The 19,126-nt window shown below is 48.1% G+C and overlaps 35 non-coding genes across 35 annotated transcripts; all 35 read right to left on the reverse strand.

Annotated features, from left to right (window-relative positions):
• Window positions 1–126: 126 nt before the first annotated feature.
• Window positions 127–198, reverse strand: TRNAL-UAG (transfer RNA leucine (anticodon UAG)). The gene has a single exon. It is a non-coding gene; the product is annotated as a tRNA-Leu (tRNA).
• A 990-nt stretch (window positions 199–1,188) lies between these two features.
• TRNAP-CGG (transfer RNA proline (anticodon CGG)) lies at window positions 1,189–1,260 on the reverse strand. The gene has a single exon. It is a non-coding gene; the product is annotated as a tRNA-Pro (tRNA).
• A 139-nt stretch (window positions 1,261–1,399) lies between these two features.
• TRNAP-UGG (transfer RNA proline (anticodon UGG)) lies at window positions 1,400–1,472 on the reverse strand. The gene has a single exon. It is a non-coding gene; the product is annotated as a tRNA-Pro (tRNA).
• An 818-nt stretch (window positions 1,473–2,290) lies between these two features.
• On the reverse strand, window positions 2,291–2,362 carry TRNAP-AGG (transfer RNA proline (anticodon AGG)). Its single transcript has one exon. It is a non-coding gene; the product is annotated as a tRNA-Pro (tRNA).
• Window positions 2,363–2,502: 140 nt separating this feature from the next.
• Window positions 2,503–2,574, reverse strand: TRNAP-UGG (transfer RNA proline (anticodon UGG)). The gene has a single exon. It is a non-coding gene; the product is annotated as a tRNA-Pro (tRNA).
• A 291-nt stretch (window positions 2,575–2,865) lies between these two features.
• TRNAP-AGG (transfer RNA proline (anticodon AGG)) lies at window positions 2,866–2,937 on the reverse strand. Its single transcript has one exon. It is a non-coding gene; the product is annotated as a tRNA-Pro (tRNA).
• A 627-nt stretch (window positions 2,938–3,564) lies between these two features.
• On the reverse strand, window positions 3,565–3,636 carry TRNAP-CGG (transfer RNA proline (anticodon CGG)). Its single transcript has one exon. It is a non-coding gene; the product is annotated as a tRNA-Pro (tRNA).
• A 140-nt stretch (window positions 3,637–3,776) lies between these two features.
• TRNAP-UGG (transfer RNA proline (anticodon UGG)) lies at window positions 3,777–3,848 on the reverse strand. Its single transcript has one exon. It is a non-coding gene; the product is annotated as a tRNA-Pro (tRNA).
• Window positions 3,849–4,139: 291 nt separating this feature from the next.
• TRNAP-AGG (transfer RNA proline (anticodon AGG)) lies at window positions 4,140–4,252 on the reverse strand. The gene is made up of 2 exons: window positions 4,217–4,252; window positions 4,140–4,175 (listed from the first exon to the last, which is right to left on the reverse strand). It is a non-coding gene; the product is annotated as a tRNA-Pro (tRNA).
• Window positions 4,253–6,228: 1,976 nt separating this feature from the next.
• Window positions 6,229–6,300, reverse strand: TRNAP-UGG (transfer RNA proline (anticodon UGG)). Its single transcript has one exon. It is a non-coding gene; the product is annotated as a tRNA-Pro (tRNA).
• Window positions 6,301–7,059: 759 nt separating this feature from the next.
• Window positions 7,060–7,131, reverse strand: TRNAP-CGG (transfer RNA proline (anticodon CGG)). The gene has a single exon. It is a non-coding gene; the product is annotated as a tRNA-Pro (tRNA).
• A 140-nt stretch (window positions 7,132–7,271) lies between these two features.
• On the reverse strand, window positions 7,272–7,343 carry TRNAP-UGG (transfer RNA proline (anticodon UGG)). Its single transcript has one exon. It is a non-coding gene; the product is annotated as a tRNA-Pro (tRNA).
• A 291-nt stretch (window positions 7,344–7,634) lies between these two features.
• TRNAP-AGG (transfer RNA proline (anticodon AGG)) lies at window positions 7,635–7,706 on the reverse strand. Its single transcript has one exon. It is a non-coding gene; the product is annotated as a tRNA-Pro (tRNA).
• Window positions 7,707–8,103: 397 nt separating this feature from the next.
• On the reverse strand, window positions 8,104–8,175 carry TRNAP-CGG (transfer RNA proline (anticodon CGG)). The gene has a single exon. It is a non-coding gene; the product is annotated as a tRNA-Pro (tRNA).
• A 515-nt stretch (window positions 8,176–8,690) lies between these two features.
• TRNAP-UGG (transfer RNA proline (anticodon UGG)) lies at window positions 8,691–8,762 on the reverse strand. The gene has a single exon. It is a non-coding gene; the product is annotated as a tRNA-Pro (tRNA).
• Window positions 8,763–9,053: 291 nt separating this feature from the next.
• TRNAP-AGG (transfer RNA proline (anticodon AGG)) lies at window positions 9,054–9,125 on the reverse strand. Its single transcript has one exon. It is a non-coding gene; the product is annotated as a tRNA-Pro (tRNA).
• Window positions 9,126–9,521: 396 nt separating this feature from the next.
• On the reverse strand, window positions 9,522–9,593 carry TRNAP-CGG (transfer RNA proline (anticodon CGG)). The gene has a single exon. It is a non-coding gene; the product is annotated as a tRNA-Pro (tRNA).
• Window positions 9,594–9,722: 129 nt separating this feature from the next.
• On the reverse strand, window positions 9,723–9,794 carry TRNAP-AGG (transfer RNA proline (anticodon AGG)). The gene has a single exon. It is a non-coding gene; the product is annotated as a tRNA-Pro (tRNA).
• Window positions 9,795–10,402: 608 nt separating this feature from the next.
• TRNAP-UGG (transfer RNA proline (anticodon UGG)) lies at window positions 10,403–10,474 on the reverse strand. Its single transcript has one exon. It is a non-coding gene; the product is annotated as a tRNA-Pro (tRNA).
• Window positions 10,475–10,765: 291 nt separating this feature from the next.
• On the reverse strand, window positions 10,766–10,837 carry TRNAP-AGG (transfer RNA proline (anticodon AGG)). The gene has a single exon. It is a non-coding gene; the product is annotated as a tRNA-Pro (tRNA).
• A 608-nt stretch (window positions 10,838–11,445) lies between these two features.
• On the reverse strand, window positions 11,446–11,517 carry TRNAP-UGG (transfer RNA proline (anticodon UGG)). The gene has a single exon. It is a non-coding gene; the product is annotated as a tRNA-Pro (tRNA).
• Window positions 11,518–11,808: 291 nt separating this feature from the next.
• On the reverse strand, window positions 11,809–11,880 carry TRNAP-AGG (transfer RNA proline (anticodon AGG)). Its single transcript has one exon. It is a non-coding gene; the product is annotated as a tRNA-Pro (tRNA).
• A 396-nt stretch (window positions 11,881–12,276) lies between these two features.
• On the reverse strand, window positions 12,277–12,348 carry TRNAP-CGG (transfer RNA proline (anticodon CGG)). Its single transcript has one exon. It is a non-coding gene; the product is annotated as a tRNA-Pro (tRNA).
• Window positions 12,349–12,477: 129 nt separating this feature from the next.
• On the reverse strand, window positions 12,478–12,549 carry TRNAP-AGG (transfer RNA proline (anticodon AGG)). The gene has a single exon. It is a non-coding gene; the product is annotated as a tRNA-Pro (tRNA).
• Window positions 12,550–13,157: 608 nt separating this feature from the next.
• TRNAP-UGG (transfer RNA proline (anticodon UGG)) lies at window positions 13,158–13,229 on the reverse strand. The gene has a single exon. It is a non-coding gene; the product is annotated as a tRNA-Pro (tRNA).
• A 955-nt stretch (window positions 13,230–14,184) lies between these two features.
• TRNAP-UGG (transfer RNA proline (anticodon UGG)) lies at window positions 14,185–14,256 on the reverse strand. The gene has a single exon. It is a non-coding gene; the product is annotated as a tRNA-Pro (tRNA).
• A 759-nt stretch (window positions 14,257–15,015) lies between these two features.
• Window positions 15,016–15,087, reverse strand: TRNAP-CGG (transfer RNA proline (anticodon CGG)). The gene has a single exon. It is a non-coding gene; the product is annotated as a tRNA-Pro (tRNA).
• Window positions 15,088–15,216: 129 nt separating this feature from the next.
• TRNAP-AGG (transfer RNA proline (anticodon AGG)) lies at window positions 15,217–15,288 on the reverse strand. Its single transcript has one exon. It is a non-coding gene; the product is annotated as a tRNA-Pro (tRNA).
• A 396-nt stretch (window positions 15,289–15,684) lies between these two features.
• Window positions 15,685–15,756, reverse strand: TRNAP-CGG (transfer RNA proline (anticodon CGG)). Its single transcript has one exon. It is a non-coding gene; the product is annotated as a tRNA-Pro (tRNA).
• Window positions 15,757–16,259: 503 nt separating this feature from the next.
• TRNAP-AGG (transfer RNA proline (anticodon AGG)) lies at window positions 16,260–16,331 on the reverse strand. Its single transcript has one exon. It is a non-coding gene; the product is annotated as a tRNA-Pro (tRNA).
• A 384-nt stretch (window positions 16,332–16,715) lies between these two features.
• TRNAP-UGG (transfer RNA proline (anticodon UGG)) lies at window positions 16,716–16,787 on the reverse strand. The gene has a single exon. It is a non-coding gene; the product is annotated as a tRNA-Pro (tRNA).
• A 759-nt stretch (window positions 16,788–17,546) lies between these two features.
• TRNAP-CGG (transfer RNA proline (anticodon CGG)) lies at window positions 17,547–17,618 on the reverse strand. Its single transcript has one exon. It is a non-coding gene; the product is annotated as a tRNA-Pro (tRNA).
• A 129-nt stretch (window positions 17,619–17,747) lies between these two features.
• TRNAP-AGG (transfer RNA proline (anticodon AGG)) lies at window positions 17,748–17,819 on the reverse strand. Its single transcript has one exon. It is a non-coding gene; the product is annotated as a tRNA-Pro (tRNA).
• A 396-nt stretch (window positions 17,820–18,215) lies between these two features.
• On the reverse strand, window positions 18,216–18,287 carry TRNAP-CGG (transfer RNA proline (anticodon CGG)). Its single transcript has one exon. It is a non-coding gene; the product is annotated as a tRNA-Pro (tRNA).
• A 503-nt stretch (window positions 18,288–18,790) lies between these two features.
• Window positions 18,791–18,862, reverse strand: TRNAP-AGG (transfer RNA proline (anticodon AGG)). Its single transcript has one exon. It is a non-coding gene; the product is annotated as a tRNA-Pro (tRNA).
• Window positions 18,863–19,126: the final 264 nt, after the last annotated feature.

The raw sequence follows: 19,126 nt of genomic DNA on the forward strand, positions 1-19,126 counted from the left end.
ACTCCTGAGGCGTGTCAGGTACTTTTGCCTTGGCAGATTTGCAAAAATCCATTGGGTGGAGGCTTACTATGGGCATGTTGACAAGAGGTGAGAAAAAGGAGAAAGGTCACTCCTCAGGAAAAGCTAGGGCTCGTTCGGGATTTGAACCCGAGACCTCTCGCACCTAAAGCGAGAATCATACCCCTAGACCAACGAGCCAGAGGTGGCAGCTGCTGGTTTCCTTCCTATGCTGACTTTGACCTCTCAAAGTATGCTGCCATGTGGGGAGCTTGCTTGGCACCTACAGAGGCAAATATCAATCTCTAATGGATCATCTGCATAAAAGTCCATTCAGAATAATAGACAATTAAAATAAATGAAAGGCACTTTGCAAGCATTACATGTATTGCATAAGCCAGTGAGGGGTTGGACACTGGTGCCAGAAAACACACAAGGAGAAGACTACATGCTACTCATGGAACTGGATGAGCAGGAATGCTCTCAAAAGGTGGGCTCGTCCAGGATTTGAACCCGGGACCTCTCGCACCCTAAGCGAGAATCATTCCCCTAGACCAACCAGCCAAGCTGAGACAGCTTCAAAAGGCCGTTTGCCAACACCAGCGAGCCAAGCTGAGACAGCGTCGAATGGCCGATTGTCAACACCAAATTTATTCACACACAGGACTGAGAAGGACAGAAGTTCCACACCGCTCTTGTCAGAAAACAAACAAGGAGAAGACTAAAGATAGCTCACGGAATGATAAGGTTGGGAAGGAACCCTAAGTGAGGATCATACCCCTAGACCAATGAGCCAAGCTGAGACAGCACCAAAAGGACGTTTGCCAACACCAACGAGCCAAGCTGAGACAACGTCGAAAGGCCGTTTGCCAACACCAAATTTATTCACAGGACTGCTGCTGTCAGAAAACAAACAAGGAGAAGACTAAAGATAGCTCACGGAATGATAAGGATGGGAAGGAACCCTAAGTGAGGATCATACCCCTAGACCAATGAGTCGACACAGCGTTTCCACTGAAGACAGCATTGGCAGGTTTTCACTTCTACAATGCTCAGAGTTGAATTAAGGTAACCAAAAAGTAAAGTCTTCTCCGGAAAAACCTCTGTCCGTGACTTAAAGCAACCCGCTCTGGTAAAGAGCAGATGAAACCGATTTATGAGAGGTGAGGGAGGTAAATGAAGGCGGTGACAGGGCTCGTCCGGGATTCGAACCCGGGGCCTCTCTCACCCGAAGCGAGAATCATACCACTAGACCAACGAGCCAGAATTCTGCTATACTCCTGAGGCGTGTCAGGTACTTTTGGCTTGGCAGATTTGCAAAAAATCCATTGGGTGGAGGCTTACTATGGGCATGTTGACAAGAGGTGAGAAAAAGGAGAAAGGTCACTCCTCAGGAAAAGCTAGTGCTCGTCCGGGATTTGAACCCGGGACCTCTCGCACCCAAAGCGAGAATCATACCCCTAGACCAACGAGCCAGAGGTGGCAGCTGCTGGTTTCCTTCCTATGACGACTTTGACCTCTCAAAGTATGCTGCCATGTGGAGAGCTTGCTTGGCACCTACAGAGGCAAATATCAATCTCTAATGGATCATCTGCATAAAAGTCCATTCAGAATGATAGACAATTAAAATAAAAGAAAGGCGCTTTGCAGTAATTACATAAGCCAGTGAGGGGTTGGACACTGGTGCCAGAAAACACACAAGGAGAAGACTACATGCTACTCATGGAACTGGATGAGCGGGAATGCTCTCAAGGGATGGGCTCGTCCGGGATTCGAACCCGGGACCTCTCGCACCCTAAGCGAGAATCGGGATTTGAACCCGGGACCTCTCGCACTCTAAGCGAGAATCATACCCCTAGACCAACGAGCCAAGCTGAGACAGCTTCAAAAGGCCATTTGCCAACACCAGCGAGCCAAGCTGAGACAGCGTCGAATGGCCGATTGTCAACACCAAATTTATTCACACACAGGACTGAGAAGGACAGAAGTTCCACACCGCTGTTGTCAGAAAACAAACAAAGAGAAGACTAAAGATAGCTCACGGAATGATAAGGTTGGGAAGGAACCCTAAGTGAGGATCATACCCCTAGACCAATGAGTCGACACAGCGTTTCCACTGAAGACAGCATTGGCAGGTTTTCACTTCTACAATGCTCAGAGTTGAATTAAGGTAACCAAAAAGTAAAGTCTTCTCCGAAAACACCTCTGTCCGTGACTTAAAGCAAACCGCTCTGGTAAAGAGCAGATGAAACCGATTTATGAGAGGTGAGGGCGGTAAATGAAGGTGGTGCCAGGGCTCATCAGGGATTCGAACCCAGGGCCTCTCGCACCCTAAGCGAGAATCATTCCTCTAGACCAACGAGCCAGAATTCTGCCATACTCCTGAGGCGTGTCAGGTACTTTTGTCTTGGCAGATTTGCAAAAAATCCATTGGGTGGAGGCTTACTATGGGCATGTTGACAAGAGGTGAGAAAAAGGAGAAAGGTCACTCCTCAGGAAAAGCTAGGGCTCGTCCGGGATTTGAACCCGGGACCTCTCGCACCCAAAGCGAGAATCATACCCCTAGACCAACGAGCCAGAGGTGGCAGCTGCTGGTTTCCTTCCTATGACGACTTTGACCTCTCAAAGTATGCTGCCATGTGGAGAGCTTGCTTGGCACCTACAGAGGCAAATATCAATCTCTAATGGATCATCTGCATAAAAGTCCATTCAGAATGATAGACAATTAAAATAAAAGAAAGGCACTTTGCAAGCATTACATGTATTGCATAAGCCAGTGAGGGGTTGGACACTGGTGCCAGAAAACACACAAGGAGAAGACTACATGCTACTCATGGAACTGGATGAGCAGGAATGCTCTTAAAAGGTGGGCTCGTCCGGGATTTGAACCCGGGACCTCTCGCACCCTAAGCGAGAATCATACCCCTAGACCAACGAGCCGAGCTGAGATAGCACCAAAAGGACGTTTGCCAACACCAACGAGCCAAGCTGAGACAGCGTCGAATGGCCGATTGTCAACACCAAATTTATTCACACACAGGACTGAGAAGGACAGAAGTTCCACACCGCTCTTGTCAGAAAACAAACAAGGAGAAGACTAAAGATAGCTCACGGAATGATAAGGTTGGGAAGGAACCCTAAGTGAGGATCATACCCCTAGACCAATGAGCCAAGCTGAGACAGCACCAAAAGGACGTTTGCCAACACCAACGAGCCAAGCTGAGACAACGTCGAAAGGCCGTTTGCCAACACCAAATTTATTCACAGGACTGCTGCTGTCAGAAAACAAACAAGGAGAAGACTAAAGATAGCTCACGGAATGATAAGGATGGGAAGGAACCCTAAGTGAGGATCATACCCCTAGACCAATGAGTCGACACAGCGTTTCCACTGAAGACAGCATTGGCAGGTTTTCACTTCTACAATGCTCAGAGTTGAATTAAGGTAACCAAAAAGTAAAGTCTTCTCCGAAAACACCTCTGTCCGTGACTTAAAGCAAACCGCTCTGGTAAAGAGCAGATGAAACCGATTTATGAGAGGTGAGGGCGGTAAATGAAGGCGGTGACAGGGCTCGTCCGGGATTCGAACCCGGGGCCTCTCTCACCCGAAGCGAGAATCATACCACTAGACCAACGAGCCAGAATTCTGCCATACTCCTGAGGCGTGTCAGGTACTTTTGGCTTGGCAGATTTGCAAAAAATCCATTGGGTGGAGGCTTACTATGGGCATGTTGACAAGAGGTGAGAAAAAGGAGAAAGGTCACTCCTCAGGAAAAGCTAGGGCTCGTCCGGGATTTGAACCCGGGACCTCTCGCACCCAAAGCGAGAATCATACCCCTAGACCAACGAGCCAGAGGTGGCAGCTGCTGGTTTCCTTCCTATGACGACTTTGACCTCTCAAAGTATGCTGCCATGTGGAGAGCTTGCTTGGCACCTACAGAGGCAAATATCAATCTCTAATGGATCATCTGCATAAAAGTCCATTCAGAATGATAGACAATTAAAATAAAAGAAAGGCGCTTTGCAGTAATTACATGTATTGCATAAGCCAGTGAGGGGTTGGACACTGGTGCCAGAAAACACACAAGGAGAAGACTACATGCTACTCATGGAACTGGATGAGCGGGAATGCTCTCAAGGGATGGGCTCGTCCGGGATTCGAACCCGGGACCTCTCGCACCCTAAGCGAGAATCGGGATTTGAACCCGGGACCTCTCGCACCCTAAGCGAGAATCATACCCCTAGACCAACGAGCCAAGCTGAGACAGCTTCAAAAGGCCATTTGCCAACACCAGCGAGCCAAGCTGAGACAGCGTCGAATGGCCGATTGTCAACACCAAATTTATTCACACACAGGACTGAGAAGGACAGAAGTTCCACACCGCTGTTGTCAGAAAACAAACAAGGAGAAGACTAAAGATAGCTCACGGAATGATAAGGTTGGGAAGGAACCCTAAGTGAGGATCATACCCCTAGACCAATGAGTCGACACAGCGTTTCCACTGAAGACAGCATTGGCAGGTTTTCACTTCTACAATGCTCAGAGTTGAATTAAGGTAACCAAAAAGTAAAGTCTTCTCCGAAAACACCTCTGTCCGTGATTTAAAGCAAACCGCTCTGGTAAACAGCAGATTAAACCGATTTATGAGAGGTGAGGGCGGCAAATGAAGGTGGTGCCAGGGCTCATCAGGGATTCGAACCCGGGGCCTCTCGCACCCTAAGCGAGAATCATTCCTCTAGACCAACGAGCCAGAATTCTGCCATACTCCTGAGGCGTGTCAGGTACTTTTGTCTTGGCAGATTTGCAAAAAATCCATTGGGTGGAGGCTTACTATGGGCATGTTGACAAGAGGTGAGAAAAAGGAGAAAGGTCACTCCTCAGGAAAAACCAGGGCTCGTCGGGGTTTGAACCCGGGACCTCTCGCACCCAAAGCGAGAATCATACCCCTAGACCAACGAGCCAGAGGTGGCAGCTGCTGGTTTCCTTCCTATGCTGACTTTGACCTCTCAAAGTATGCTGCCATGTGGAGAGCTTGCTTGGCACCTACAGAGGCAAATATCAATCTCTAATGGATCATCTGCATAAAAGTCCATTCAGAATGATAGACAATTAAAATAAAAGAAAGGCACTTTGCAGTAATTACATGTATTGCATAAGCCAGTGAGGGGTTGGACACTGGTGCCAGAAAACACACAAGGAGAAGACTACATGCTACTCATGGAACTGGATGAGCAGGAATGCTCTCAAAAGGTGGGCTTGTCTGGGATTTGAACCCGGGACCTCACGCACCCTAAGCGAGAATCTTACCACTAGACCAACGAGCCAAGCTGAGACAGCACCAAAAGCACTGAAGACAGCATTGGCAGGTTTTCACTTCTACAATGCTCAGAGTTGAATTAAGGTAACCAAAAAGTAAAGTCTTCTCCGAAAACACCTCTGTCCGTGATTTAAAGCAAACCGCTCTGGTAAACAGCAGATGAAACCGATTTATGAGAGGTGAGGGCGGCAAATGAAGGTGGTGACAGGGCTCGTCTGGTATTCGAACCCGGGGCCTCTCGCACCCGAAGCGAGAATCATACCCCTAGACCAACGAGCCAAGCTGAGACAGCTTCAAAAGGCCGTTTGCCAACACCAGCGAGCCAAGCTGAGACAGCGTCGAATGGCCGATTGTCAACACCAAATTTATTCACACACAGGACTGAGAAGGACAGAAGTTCCACACCGCTGTTGTCAGAAAACAAACAAGGAGAAGACTAAAGATAGCTCACGGAATGATAAGGTTGGGAAGGAACCCTAAGTGAGGATCATACCCCTAGACCAATGAGTCGACACAGCGTTTCCACTGAAGACAACATTGGCAGGTTTTCACTTCTACAATGCTCAGAGTTGAATTAAGGTAACCAAAAAGTAAAGTCTTCTCCGAAAACACCTCTGTCCGTGATTTAAAGCAAACCGCTCTGGTAAACAGCAGATTAAACCGATTTATGAGAGGTGAGGGCGGCAAATGAAGGTGGTGACAGGGCTCATCAGGGATTCGAACCCGGGGCCTCTCGCACCCTAAGCGAGAATAATACCTCTAGACCAACAAACCAGAATTCTGCCATACTCCTGAGGCGTGTCAGGTACTTTTGGCTTGGCAGATTTGCAAAAAATCCATTGGGTGGAGGCTTACTATGGGCATGTTGACAAGAGGTGAGAAAAAGGAGAAAGGTCACTCCTCAGGAAAAGCTAGGGCTCGTCCGGGATTTGAACCCGGGACCTCTTGCACCCAAAGCGAGAATCATACCCCTAGACCAACGAGCCAGAGGTGGCAGCTGCTGGTTTCCTTCCTATGACGACTTTGACCTCTCAAAGTATGCTGCCATGTGGAGAGCTTGCTTGGCACCTACAGAGGCAAATATCAATCTCTAATGGATCATCTGCATAAAAGTCCATTCAGAATGATAGACAATTAAAATAAAAGAAAGGCTCTTTGCAGTAATTACTTGTATTGCATAAGCCAGTGAGGGGTTGGACACTGGTGCCAGAAAACACACAAGGAGAAGACTACATGCTACTCATGGAACTGGATGAGCGGGAATGCTCTCAAAAGGTGGGCTCGTCCGAGATTTGAACCCGAGACCTCTCGCACCCTAAGCGAGAATCATACCCCTAGACCAACGAGGCAAGCTGAGACAGCATCAAAAAGACGTTTGCCAACACCAACGAGCCAAGCTGAGACAACGTCGAAAGGCCGTTTGCCAACACCAAATTTATTCACAGGACTGCTGCTGTCAGAAAACAAACAAGGAGAAGACTAAAGATAGCCCACGGAATGATAAGGTTGGGAAGGAACCCTAAGTGAGGATCATACCCCTAGACCAATGAGTCGACACAGCGTTTCCACTGAAGACAGCATTGGCAGGTTTTCACTTCTACAATGCTCAGAGTTGAATTAAGGTAACCAAAAAGTAAAGTCTTCTCCGGAAACACCTCTGTCCGTGACTTAAAGCAAACCGCTCTGGTAAAGAGCAGATGAAACCGATTTATGAGAGGTGAGGGCGGTAAATGAAGGCGGTGACAGGGCTCGTCCGGGATTCGAACCCGGGGCTTCTCTCACCCGAAGCAAGAATCATACCACTAGACCAACGAGCCAGAATTCTGCCATACTCCTGAGGCGTGTCAGGTACTTTTGGCTTGGCAGATTTGCAAAAAATCCATTGGGTGGAGGCTTACTATGGGCATGTTGACAAGAGGTGAGAAAAAGGAGAAAGGTCACTCCTCAGGAAAAGCTAGGGCTCGTCCAGGATTTGAACCCGGGACCTCTCGCACCCAAAGCGAGAATCATTCCCCTAAACCAACGAGCCAGAAGTGGCAGCTGCTGGTTTCCTTCCTATGACGACTTTGACCTCTCAAAGTATGCTGCCATGTGGAGAGCTTGCTTGACACCTACAGAGGCAAATATCAATCTCTAATGGATCATCTGCATAAAAGTCCATTCAGAATGATAGACAATTAAAATAAAAGAAAGGCACTTTGCAAGCATTACATGTATTGCATAAGCCAGTGAGGGGTTGGACACTGGTGCCAGAAAACACACAAGGAGAAGACTACATGCTACTCATGGAACTGGATGAGCAGGAATGCCCTCAAAAGGTGGGCTCGTCCGGGATTTGAACCCGGGACCTCTCGCACCCTAAGCGAGAATCATACCCCTAGACCAACGAGCCAAGCTGAGACAGCACCAAAAGGACATTTGCCAACACCAACGAGCCAAGCTGAGACAACGTCGAAAGGCCGTTTGCCAACACCAAATTTATTCACAGGACTGCTGCTGTCAGAAAACAAACAAGGAGAAGACTAAAGATAGCTCACGGAATGATAAGGATGGGAAGGAACCCTAAGTGAGGATCATACCCCTAGACCAATGAGTCGACACAGCGTTTCCACTGAAGACAGCATTGGCAGGTTTTCACTTCTACAATGCTCAGAGTTGAATTAAGGTAACCAAAAACCAAAAGTCTTCTCCGGAAACACCTCTGTCCGTGACTTAAAGCAAACCGCTCTGGTAAAGAGCAGATGAAACCGATTTATGAGAGGTGAGGGCGGTAAATGAAGGTGGTGACAGGGCTCGTCCGGGATACGAACCCGGGGCCTCTCACACCCGAAGCGAGAATCATACCACTAGACCAACGAGCCAGAATTCTGCCATACTCCTGAGGCATGTCAGGTACTTTTGTCTTGGCAGACACTGGTGCCAGAAAACACACAAGTAGAAGACTACATGCTACTCATGGAACTGGATGAGCAGGAATGCTCTTTCCACTGAAGACAGCATTGGCAGGTTTTCACTTCTACAATGCTCAGAGTTGAATTAAGGTAACCAAAAAGTAAAGTCATCTCCAAAAACACCTCTGTCCGTGATTTAAAGCAAACTGCTCTGGTAAACAGCAGATTAAACCGATTTATGAGAGGTGAGGGTGGCAAATGAAGGTGGTGACAGGGCTCATCAGGGATTCGAACCCGGGGCCTCTCGCACCCTAAGCAAGAATCATTCCTCTAGACCAACGAGCCAGAATTCTGCCATACTCCTGAGGCGTGTCAGGTACTTTTGTCTTGGCAGATTTGCAAAAAATCCATTGGGTGGAGGCTTACTATGGGCATGTTGACAAGAGGTGAGAAAAAGGAGAAAGGTCACTCCTCAGGAAAAACCAGGGCTCGTCCGGGATTTGAACCCGGGACCTCTCGCACCCAAAGCGAGAATCATACCCCTAGACCAACGAGCCAGAGGTGGCAGCTGCTGGTTTCCTTCCTATGCTGACTTTGACCTCTCAAAGTATGCTGCCATGTGGAGAGCTTGCTTGGCACCTACAGAGGCAAATATCAATCTCTAATGGATCATCTGCATAAAAGTCCATTCAGAATGATAGACAATTAAAATAAAAGAAAGGCACTTTGCAAGCATTACATGTATTGCATAAGCCAGTGAGGGGTTGGACACTGGTGCCAGAAAACACACAAGGAGAAGACTACATGCTACTCATGGAACTGGATGAGCAGGAATGCTCTCAAAAGGTGGGCTCGTCCGGGATTTGAACCCGGGACCTCTCGCACCCTAAGCGAGAATCATACCCCTAGACCAACGAGCCAAGCTGAAACAGCACCAAAAGGACGTTTGCCAACACCAACGAGCCAAGCTGAGACAACGTCAAAAGGCCGTTTGCCAACACCAAATTTATTCACAGGACTGCTGCTGTCAGAAAACAAACAAGGAGAAGACTAAAGATAGCTCACGGAATGATAAGGATGGGAAGGAACCCTAAGTGAGGATCATACCCCTAGACCAATGAGTCGACACAGCGTTTCCACTGAAGACAGCATTGGCAGGTTTTCACTTCTACAATGCTCAGAGTTGAATTAAGGTAACCAAAAAGTAAAGTCTTCTCCGGAAACACCTCTGTCCGTGACTTAAAGCAAACCGCTCTGGTAAAGAGCAGATGAAACCGATTTATGAGAGGTGAGGGCGGTAAATGAAGGTGGTGACAGGGCTCGTCCGGGATACGAACCCGGGGCCTCTCACACCCGAAGCGAGAATCATACCACTAGACCAACGAGCCAGAATTCTGCCATACTCCTGAGGCATGTCAGGTACTTTTGTCTTGGCAGACACTGGTGCCAGAAAACACACAAGTAGAAGACTACATGCTACTCATGGAACTGGATGAGCAGGAATGCTCTCAAAAGGTGGGCTCGTCCGGGATTTGAACCCGGGACCTCTCGCACCCTAAGCGAGAATCATACCCCTAGACCAACGAGCCAAGCTGAGACAGCACCAAAAGGACGTTTGCCAACACCAACGAGCCAAGCTGAGACAACGTCGAAAGGCCGTTTGCCAACACCAAATTTATTCACAGGACTGCTGCTGTCAGAAAACAAACAAGGAGAAGACTAAAGATAGCTCACGGAATGATAAGGTTGGGAAGGAACCCTAAGTGAGGATCATACCCCTAGACCAATGAGTCGACACAGCGTTTCCACTGAAGACAGCATTGGCAGGTTTTCACTTCTACAATGCTCAGAGTTGAATTAAGGTAACCAAAAAGTAAAGTCATCTCCGAAAACACCTCTGTCCGTGATTTAAAGCAAACTGCTCTGGTAAACAGCAGATTAAACCGATTTATGAGAGGTGAGGGCGGCAAATGAAGGTGGTGACAGGGCTCATCAGGGATTCGAACCCGGGGCCTCTCGCACCCTAAGCGAGAATCATTCCTCTAGACCAACGAGCCAGAATTCTGCCATATTCCTGAGGCGTGTCAGGTACTTTTGTCTTGGCAGATTTGCAAAAAATCCATTGGGTGGAGGCTTACTATGGGCATGTTGACAAGAGGTGAGAAAAAGGAGAAAGGTCACTCCTCAGGAAAAACCAGGGCTTGTCCGGGATTTGAACCCGGGACCTCTCGCACCCAAAGCGAGAATCATACCCCTAGACCAACGAGCCAGAGGTGGCAGCTGCTGGTTTCCTTCCTATGCTGACTTTGACCTCTCAAAGTATGCTGCCATGTGGAGAGCTTGCTTGGCACCTACAGAGGCAAATATCAATTTCTAATGGATCATCTGCATAAAAGTCCATTCAGAATGATAGACAATTAAAATAAAAGAAAGGCACTTTGCAGTAATTACATGTATTGCATAAGCCAGTGAGGGGTTGGACACTGGTGCCAGAAAACACACAAGGAGAAGACTACATGCTACTCATGGAACTGGATGAGCAGGAATGCTCTCAAAAGGTGGGCTCGTCCGGGATTTGAACCCGGGACCTCTCGCACCCTAAGCGAGAATCATACCCCTAGACCAACGAGCCAAGCTGAGACAGCACCAAAAGGACGTTTGCCAACACCAACGAGCCAAGCTGAGACAACGTCGAAAGGCCGTTTGCCAACACCAAATTTATTCACAGGACTGCTGCTGTCAGAAAACAAACAAGGAGAAGACTAAAGATAGCTCACGGAATGATAAGGTTGGGAAGGAACCCTAAGTGAGGATCATACCCTTAGACCAATGAGTCGACACAGCGTTTCCACTGAAGACAGCATTGGCAGGTTTTCACTTCTACAATGCTCAGAGTTGAATTAAGGTAACCAAAAAGTAAAGTCATCTCCGAAAACACCTCTGTCCGTGATTTAAAGCAAACTGCTCTGGTAAACAGCAGATTAAACCGATTTATGAGAGGTGAGGGCGGCAAATGAAGGTGGTGACAGGGCTCATCAGGGATTCGAACCCGGGGCCTCTCGCACCCTAAGCGAGAATCATTCCTCTAGACCAACGAGCCAGAATTCTGCCATACTCCTGAGGCGTGTCAGGTACTTTTGTCTTGGCAGATTTGCAAAAAATCCATTGGGTGGAGGCTTACTATGGGCATGTTGACAAGAGGTGAGAAAAAGGAGAAAGGTCACTCCTCAGGAAAAACCAGGGCTCGTCCGGGATTTGAACCCGGGACCTCTCGCACCCAAAGCGAGAATCATACCCGTAGACCAACGAGCCAGAGGTGGCAGCTGCTGGTTTCCTTCCTATGCTGACTTTGACCTCTCAAAGTATGCTGCCATGTGGAGAGCTTGCTTGGCACCTACAGAGGCAAATATCAATCTCTAATGGATCATCTGCATAAAAGTCCATTCAGAATGATAGACAATTAAAATAAAAGAAAGGCACTTTGCAAGCATTACATGTATTGCATAAGCCAGTGAGGGGTTGGACACTGGTGCCAGAAAACACACAAGGAGAAGACTACATGCTACTCATGGAACTGGATGAGCAGGAATGCTCTCAAAAGGTGGGCTCGTCCGGGATTTGAACCCGGGACCTCTCGCACCCTAAGCGAGAATCATACCCCTAGACCAACGAGCCAAGCTGAGACAGCACCAAAAGGACGTTTGCCAACACCAACGAGCCAAGCTGAGACAACGTCGAAAGGCCGTTTGCCAACACCAAATTTATTCACAGGACTGCTGCTGTCAGAAAACAAACAAGGAGAAGACTAAAGATAGCTCACGGAATGATAAGGATGGGAAGGAACCCTAAGTGAGGATCATACCCCTAGACCAATGAGTCGACACAGCGTTTCCACTGAAGACAGCATTGGCAGGTTTTCACTTCTACAATGCTCAGAGTTGAATTAAGGTAACCAAAAAGTAAAGTCTTCTCCGGAAACACCTCTGTCCGTGACTTAAAGCAAACCGCTCTGGTAAAGAGCAGATGAAACCGATTTATGAGAGGTGAGGGCGGTAAATGAAGGTGGTGACAGGGCTCGTCCGGGATACGAACCCGGGGCCTCTCACACCCGAAGCGAGAATCATACCACTAGACCAACGAGCCAGAATTCTGCCATACTCCTGAGGCATGTCAGGTACTTTTGTCTTGGCAGACACTGGTGCCAGAAAACACACAAGTAGAAGACTACATGCTACTCATGGAACTGGATGAGCAGGAATGCTCTCAAAAGGTGGGCTCGTCCGGGATTTGAACCCGGGACCTCTCGCACCCTAAGCGAGAATCATACCCCTAGACCAACGAGCCAAGCTGAGACAGCACCAAAAGGACGTTTGCCAACACCAACAAGCCAAGCTGAGACAACGTCGAAAGGCCGTTTGCCAACACCAAATTTATTCACAGGACTGCTGCTGTCAGAAAACAAACAAGGAGAAGACTAAAGATAGCTCACGGAATGATAAGGTTGGGAAGGAACCCTAAGTGAGGATCATACCCCTAGACCAATGAGTCGACACAGCGTTTCCACTGAAGACAGCATTGGCAGGTTTTCACTTCTACAATGCTCAGAGTTGAATTAAGGTAACCAAAAAGTAAAGTCATCTCCGAAAACACCTCTGTCCGTGATTTAAAGCAAACTGCTCTGGTAAACAGCAGATTAAACCGATTTATGAGAGGTGAGGGCGGCAAATGAAGGTGGTGACAGGGCTCATCAGGGATTCGAACCCGGGGCCTCTCGCACCCTAAGCGAGAATCATTCCTCTAGACCAACGAGCCAGAATTCTGCCATATTCCTGAGGCGTGTCAGGTACTTTTGTCTTGGCAGATTTGCAAAAAATCCATTGGGTGGAGGCTTACTATGGGCATGTTGACAAGAGGTGAGAAAAAGGAGAAAGGTCACTCCTCAGGAAAAACCAGGGCTTGTCCGGGATTTGAACCCGGGACCTCTCGCACCCAAAGCGAGAATCATACCCCTAGACCAACGAGCCAGAGGTGGCAGCTGCTGGTTTCCTTCCTATGCTGACTTTGACCTCTCAAAGTATGCTGCCATGTGGAGAGCTTGCTTGGCACCTACAGAGGCAAATATCAATTTCTAATGGATCATCTGCATAAAAGTCCATTCAGAATGATAGACAATTAAAATAAAAGAAAGGCACTTTGCAGTAATTACATGTATTGCATAAGCCAGTGAGGGGTTGGACACTGGTGCCAGAAAACACACAAGGAGAAGACTACATGCTACTCATGGAACTGGATGAGCAGGAATGCTCTCAAAAGGTGGGCTTGTCCGGGATTTGAACCCGGGACCTCTCGCACCCTAAGCGAGAATCATACCCCTAGACCAATGAGCCAAGCTGAGACAACAGCAAAAGGACGTTTGCCAAAACCAACGAGCCAAGCTGAGACAACGTCGAAAGGCCGTTTGCCAACACCAAATTTATTCACAGGACTGCTGCTGTCAGAAAACAAACAAGGAGAAGACTAAAGATACCTCACGGAATGATAAGGATGGGAAGGAACCCTAAGTGAGGATCATACCCCTAGACCAATGAGTCGACACAGCATTTCCACTGAAGACAGCATTGGCAGGTTTTCACTTCTACAATGCTCAGAGTTGAATTAAGGTAACCAAAAAGTAAAGTCTTCTCCGAAAACACCTCTGTCCGTGATTTAAAGCAAACCGCTCTGGTAAACAGCAGATGAAACCGATTTATGAGAGGTGAGGGCGGCAAATGAAGGTGGTGACAGGGCTCGTCCGGGATTTGCACCCGAAGCGAGAATCATACCTCTAGACCAACGAGCCAGAATTCTGCCAGAATCCTGAGGCGTGTCAGGTACTTTTGCCTTGGCAGATTTGCAAAAAATCCATTCGGTGGAGGCTTTTTATGGGCATGTTGACAAGAGGTGAGAAAAAGGAGAAAGGTCACACCTGAGGAAAAGCCAGGGCTCGTCCGGGATTTGAACCCGGGACCTCTCACACCCAAAGCGAGAATCATGCCCCTAGACCAACGAGCCAGAGGTGGCAGCTGCTGGTTTCCTTCCTATGCTGACTTTGACCTCTCAAAGTATGCTGCCATGTGGAGAGCTTGCTTGGCACCTACAGAGGCAAATATCAATCTCTAATGGATCATCTGCATAAAAGTCCATTCAGAATGATAGACAATTAAAATAAAAGAAAGGCTCTTTGCAGTAATTACTTGTATTGCATAAGCCAGTGAGGGGTTGGACACTGGTGCCAGAAAACACACAAGGAGAAGACTACATGCTACTCATGGAACTGGATGAGCAGGAATGCTCTCAAAAGGTGGGCTTGTCCGGGATTTGTACCCGGGAACTCTCGCACCCTAAGCGAGAATCATACCCCTAGACCAACGAGCCAAGCTGAGACAGCAGCAAAAGGACGTTTGCCAACACCAACGAGCCAAGCTGAGACAACGTCGAAAGGCCGTTTGCCAACACCAAATTTATTCACAGGACTGCTGCTGTCAGAAAACAAACAAGGAGAAGACTAAAGATAGCTCACGGAATGATAAAGATGGGAAGGAACCCTAAGTGAGGATCATACCCCTAGACCAATGAGTCGACACAGCGTTTCCACTGAAGACAGCATTCGCAGGTTTTCACTTCTACAATGCTCAGAGTTGAATTAAGGTAACCAAAAAGTAAAGTCTTCTCCGGAAACACCTCTGTCCGTGACTTAAAGCAAACCGCTCTGGTAAAGAGCAGATGAAACCGATTTATGAGAGGTGAGGGCGGTAAATGAAGGTGGTGACAGGGCTCGACCGGGATACGAACCCGGGGCCTCTCGCACCCGAAGCGAGAATCATACCACTAGACCAACGAGCCAGAATTCTGCCACACTCCTGAGGCGTGTCAGGTACTTTTGTCTTGGCAGACACTGGTGCCAGAAAACACACAAGTAGAAGACTACATGCTACTCATGGAACTGGATGAGCAGGAATGCTCTCAAAAGGTGGGCTCGTCCGGGATTTGAACCCGGGACCTCTCGCACCCTAAGCGAGAATCATACCCCTAGACCAACGAGCCAAGCTGAGACAGCACCAAAAGGACGTTTGCCAACACCAACGAGCCAAGCTGAGACAACGTCGAAAGGCCGTTTGCCAACACCAAATTTATTCACAGGACTGCTGCTGTCAGAAAACAAACAAGGAGAAGACTAAAGATAGCTCACGGAATGATATGGATGGGAAGGAACCCTAAGTGAGGATCATACCCCTAGACCAATGAGTCGACACAGCGTTTCCACTGAAGACAGCATTCGCAGGTTTTTACTTCTACAATGCTCAGAGTTGAATTAAGGTAACCAAACAGTAAAGTCTTCTCCGGAAACACCTCTGTCCGTGACTTAAAGCAAACAGCTCTGGTAAAGAGCAGATGAAACCGATTTATGAGAGGTGAGGGCGGTAAATGAAGGTGGTGACAGGGCTCGTCCGGGATACGAACCCGGGGCCTCTCGCACCCGAAGCGAGAATCATTCCTCTAGACCAACGAGCCAGAATTCTGCCATACTCCTGAGGCGTGTCAGGTACTTTTGTCTTGGCAGATTTGCAAAAAATCCATTGGGTGGAGGCTTACTATGGGCATGTTGACAAGAGGTGAGAAAAAGGAGAAAGGTCACTCCTCAGGAAAAACCAGTGCTCGTCCGGGATTTGAACCCAGGACCTCTCGCACCCAAAGCGAGAATCATACCCGTAGACCAACGAGCCAGAGGTGTCAGCTGCTGGTTTCCTTCCTATGCTGACTTTGACCTCTCAAAGTATGCTGCCATGTGGAGAGCTTGCTTGGCACCTACAGAGGCAAATATCAATCTCTAATGGATCATCTGCATAAAAGTCCATTCAGAATGATAGACAATTAAAATAAAAGAAAGGCACTTTGCAAGCATTACATGTATTGCATAAGCCAGTGAGGGGTTGGACACTGGTGCCAGAAAACACACAAGGAGAAGACTACATGCTACTCATGGAACTGGATGAGCAGGAATGCTCTCAAAAGGTGGGCTTGTCCGGGATTTGAACCCGGGACCTCTCGCACCCTAAGCGAGAATCATACCCCTAGACCAACGAGCCAAGCTGAGACAGCACCAAAAGGACGTTTGCCAACACCAACGAGCCAAGCTGAGACAACGTCGAAAGGCCGTTTGCCAACACCAAATTTATTCACAGGACTGCTGCTGTCAGAAAACAAACAAGGAGAAGACTAAAGATAGCTCACGGAATGATAAGGATGGGAAGGAACCCTAAGTGAGGATCATACCCCTAGACCAATGAGTCGACACAGCATTTCCACTGAAGACAGCATTGGCAGGTTTTCACTTCTACAATGCTCAGAGTTGAATTAAGGTAACCAAAAAGTAAAGTCATCTCCGAAAACACCTCTGTCCGTGAGGCTTTTTATGGGCATGTTGACAAGAGGTGAGAAAAAGGAGAAAGGTCACACCTGAGGAAAAGCCAGGGCTCGTCCAGGATTTGAACCCGGGACCTCTCACACCCAAAGCGAGAATCATGCCCCTAGACCAACGAGCCAGAGGTGGCAGCTGCTGGTTTCCTTCCTATGCTGACTTTGACCTCTCAAAGTATGCTGCCATGTGGAGAGCTTGCTTGGCACCTACAGAGGCAAATATCAATCTCTAATGGATCATCTGCATAAAAGTCCATTCAGAATGATAGACAATTAAAATAAAAGAAAGGCTCTTTGCAGTAATTACTTGTATTGCATAAGCCAGTGAGGGGTTGGACACTGGTGCCAGAAAACACACAAGGAGAAGACTACATGCTACTCATGGAACTGGATGAGCAGGAATGCTCTCAAAAGGTGGGCTTGTCCGGGATTTGTACCCGGGAACTCTCGCACCCTAAGCGAGAATCATACCCCTAGACCAACGAGCCAAGCTGAGACAGCAGCAAAAGGACGTTTGCCAACACCAACGAGCCAAGCTGAGACAACGTCGAAAGGCCGTTTGCCAACACCAAATTTATTCACAGGACTGCTGCTGTCAGAAAACAAACAAGGAGAAGACTAAAGATAGCTCACGGAATGATAAAGATGGGAAGGAACCCTAAGTGAGGATCATACCAATAGACCAATGAGTCGACACAGCGTTTCCACTGAAGACAGCATTCGCAGGTTTTCACTTCTACAATGCTCAGAGTTGAATTAAGGTAACCAAAAAGTAAAGTCTTCTCCGGAAACACCTCTGTCCGTGACTTAAAGCAAACCGCTCTGGTAAAGAGCAGATGAAACCGATTTATGAGAGGTGAGGGCGGTAAATGAAGGTGGTGACAGGGCTCGACCGGGATACGAACCCGGGGCCTCTCGCACCCGAAGCGAGAATCATACCACTAGACCAACGAGCCAGAATTCTGCCACACTCCTGAGGCGTGTCAGGTACTTTTGTCTTGGCAGACACTGGTGCCAGAAAACACACAAGTAGAAGACTACATGCTACTCATGGAACTGGATGAGCAGGAATGCTCTCAAAAGGTGGGCTCGTCCGGGATTTGAACCCGGGACCTCTCGCACCCTAAGCGAGAATCATACCCCTAGACCAACGAGCCAAGCTGAGACAGCACCAAAAGGACGTTTGCCAACACCAACGAGCCAAGCTGAGACAACGTCGAAAGGCCGTTTGCCAACACCAAATTTATTCACAGGACTGCTGCTGTCAGAAAACAAACAAGGAGAAGACTAAAGATAGCTCACGGAATGATATGGATGGGAAGGAACCCTAAGTGAGGATCATACCCCTAGACCAATGAGTCGACACAGCGTTTCCACTGAAGACAGCATTCGCAGGTTTTTACTTCTACAATGCTCAGAGTTGAATTAAGGTAACCAAACAGTAAAGTCTTCTCCGGAAACACCTCTGTCCGTGACTTAAAGCAAACCGCTCTGGTAAAGAGCAGATAAAACCGATTTATGAGAGGTGAGGGCGGTAAATGAAGGTGGTGACAGGGCTCGTCCGGGATACGAACCCGGGGCCTCTCGCACCCGAAGCGAGAATCATTCCTCTAGACCAACGAGCCAGAATTCTGCCATACTCCTGAGGCGTGTCAGGTACTTTTGTCTTGGCAGATTTGCAAAAAATCCATTGGGTGGAGGCTTACTATGGGCATGTTGACAAGAGGTGAGAAAAAGGAGAAAGGTCACTCCTCAGGAAAAACCAGTGCTTGTCCGGGATTTGAACCCAGGACCTCTCGCACCCAAAGCGAGAATCATACCCGTAGACCAACGAGCCAGAGGTGTCAGCTGCTGGTTTCCTTCCTATGCTGACTTTGACCTCTCAAAGTATGCTGCCATGTGGAGAGCTTGCTTGGCACCTACAGAGGCAAATATCAATCTCTAATGGATCATCTGCATAAAAGTCCATTCAGAATGATAGACAATTAAAATAAAAGAAAGGCACTTTGCAAGCATTACATGTATTGCATAAGCCAGTGAGGGGTTGGACACTGGTGCCAGAAAACACACAAGGAGAAGACTACATGCTACTCATGGAACTGGATGAGCAGGAATGCTCTCAAAAGGTGGGCTCGTCCGGGATTTGAACCCGGGACCTCTCGCACCCTAAGCGAGAATCATACCCCTAGACCAACGAGCCAAGCTGAGACAGCACCAAAAGGACGTTTGCCAACACCAACGAGCCAAGCTGAGACAACGTCGAAAGGCCGTTTGCCAACACCAAATTTATTCACAGGACTGCTGCTGTCAGAAAACAAACAAGGAGAAGACTAAAGATAGCTCACGGAATGATAAGGATGGGAAGGAACCCTAAGTGAGGATCATACCCCTAGACCAATGAGTCGACACAGCGTTTCCACTGAAGACAGCATTGGCAGGTTTTCACTTCTACAATGCTCAGAGT

The sequence above is a fragment of the Hyla sarda genome, chromosome 6 (genome assembly GCF_029499605.1).
Source record: "Hyla sarda isolate aHylSar1 chromosome 6, aHylSar1.hap1, whole genome shotgun sequence".
Taxonomy (NCBI): Eukaryota; Metazoa; Chordata; class Amphibia; order Anura; family Hylidae; genus Hyla; species Hyla sarda.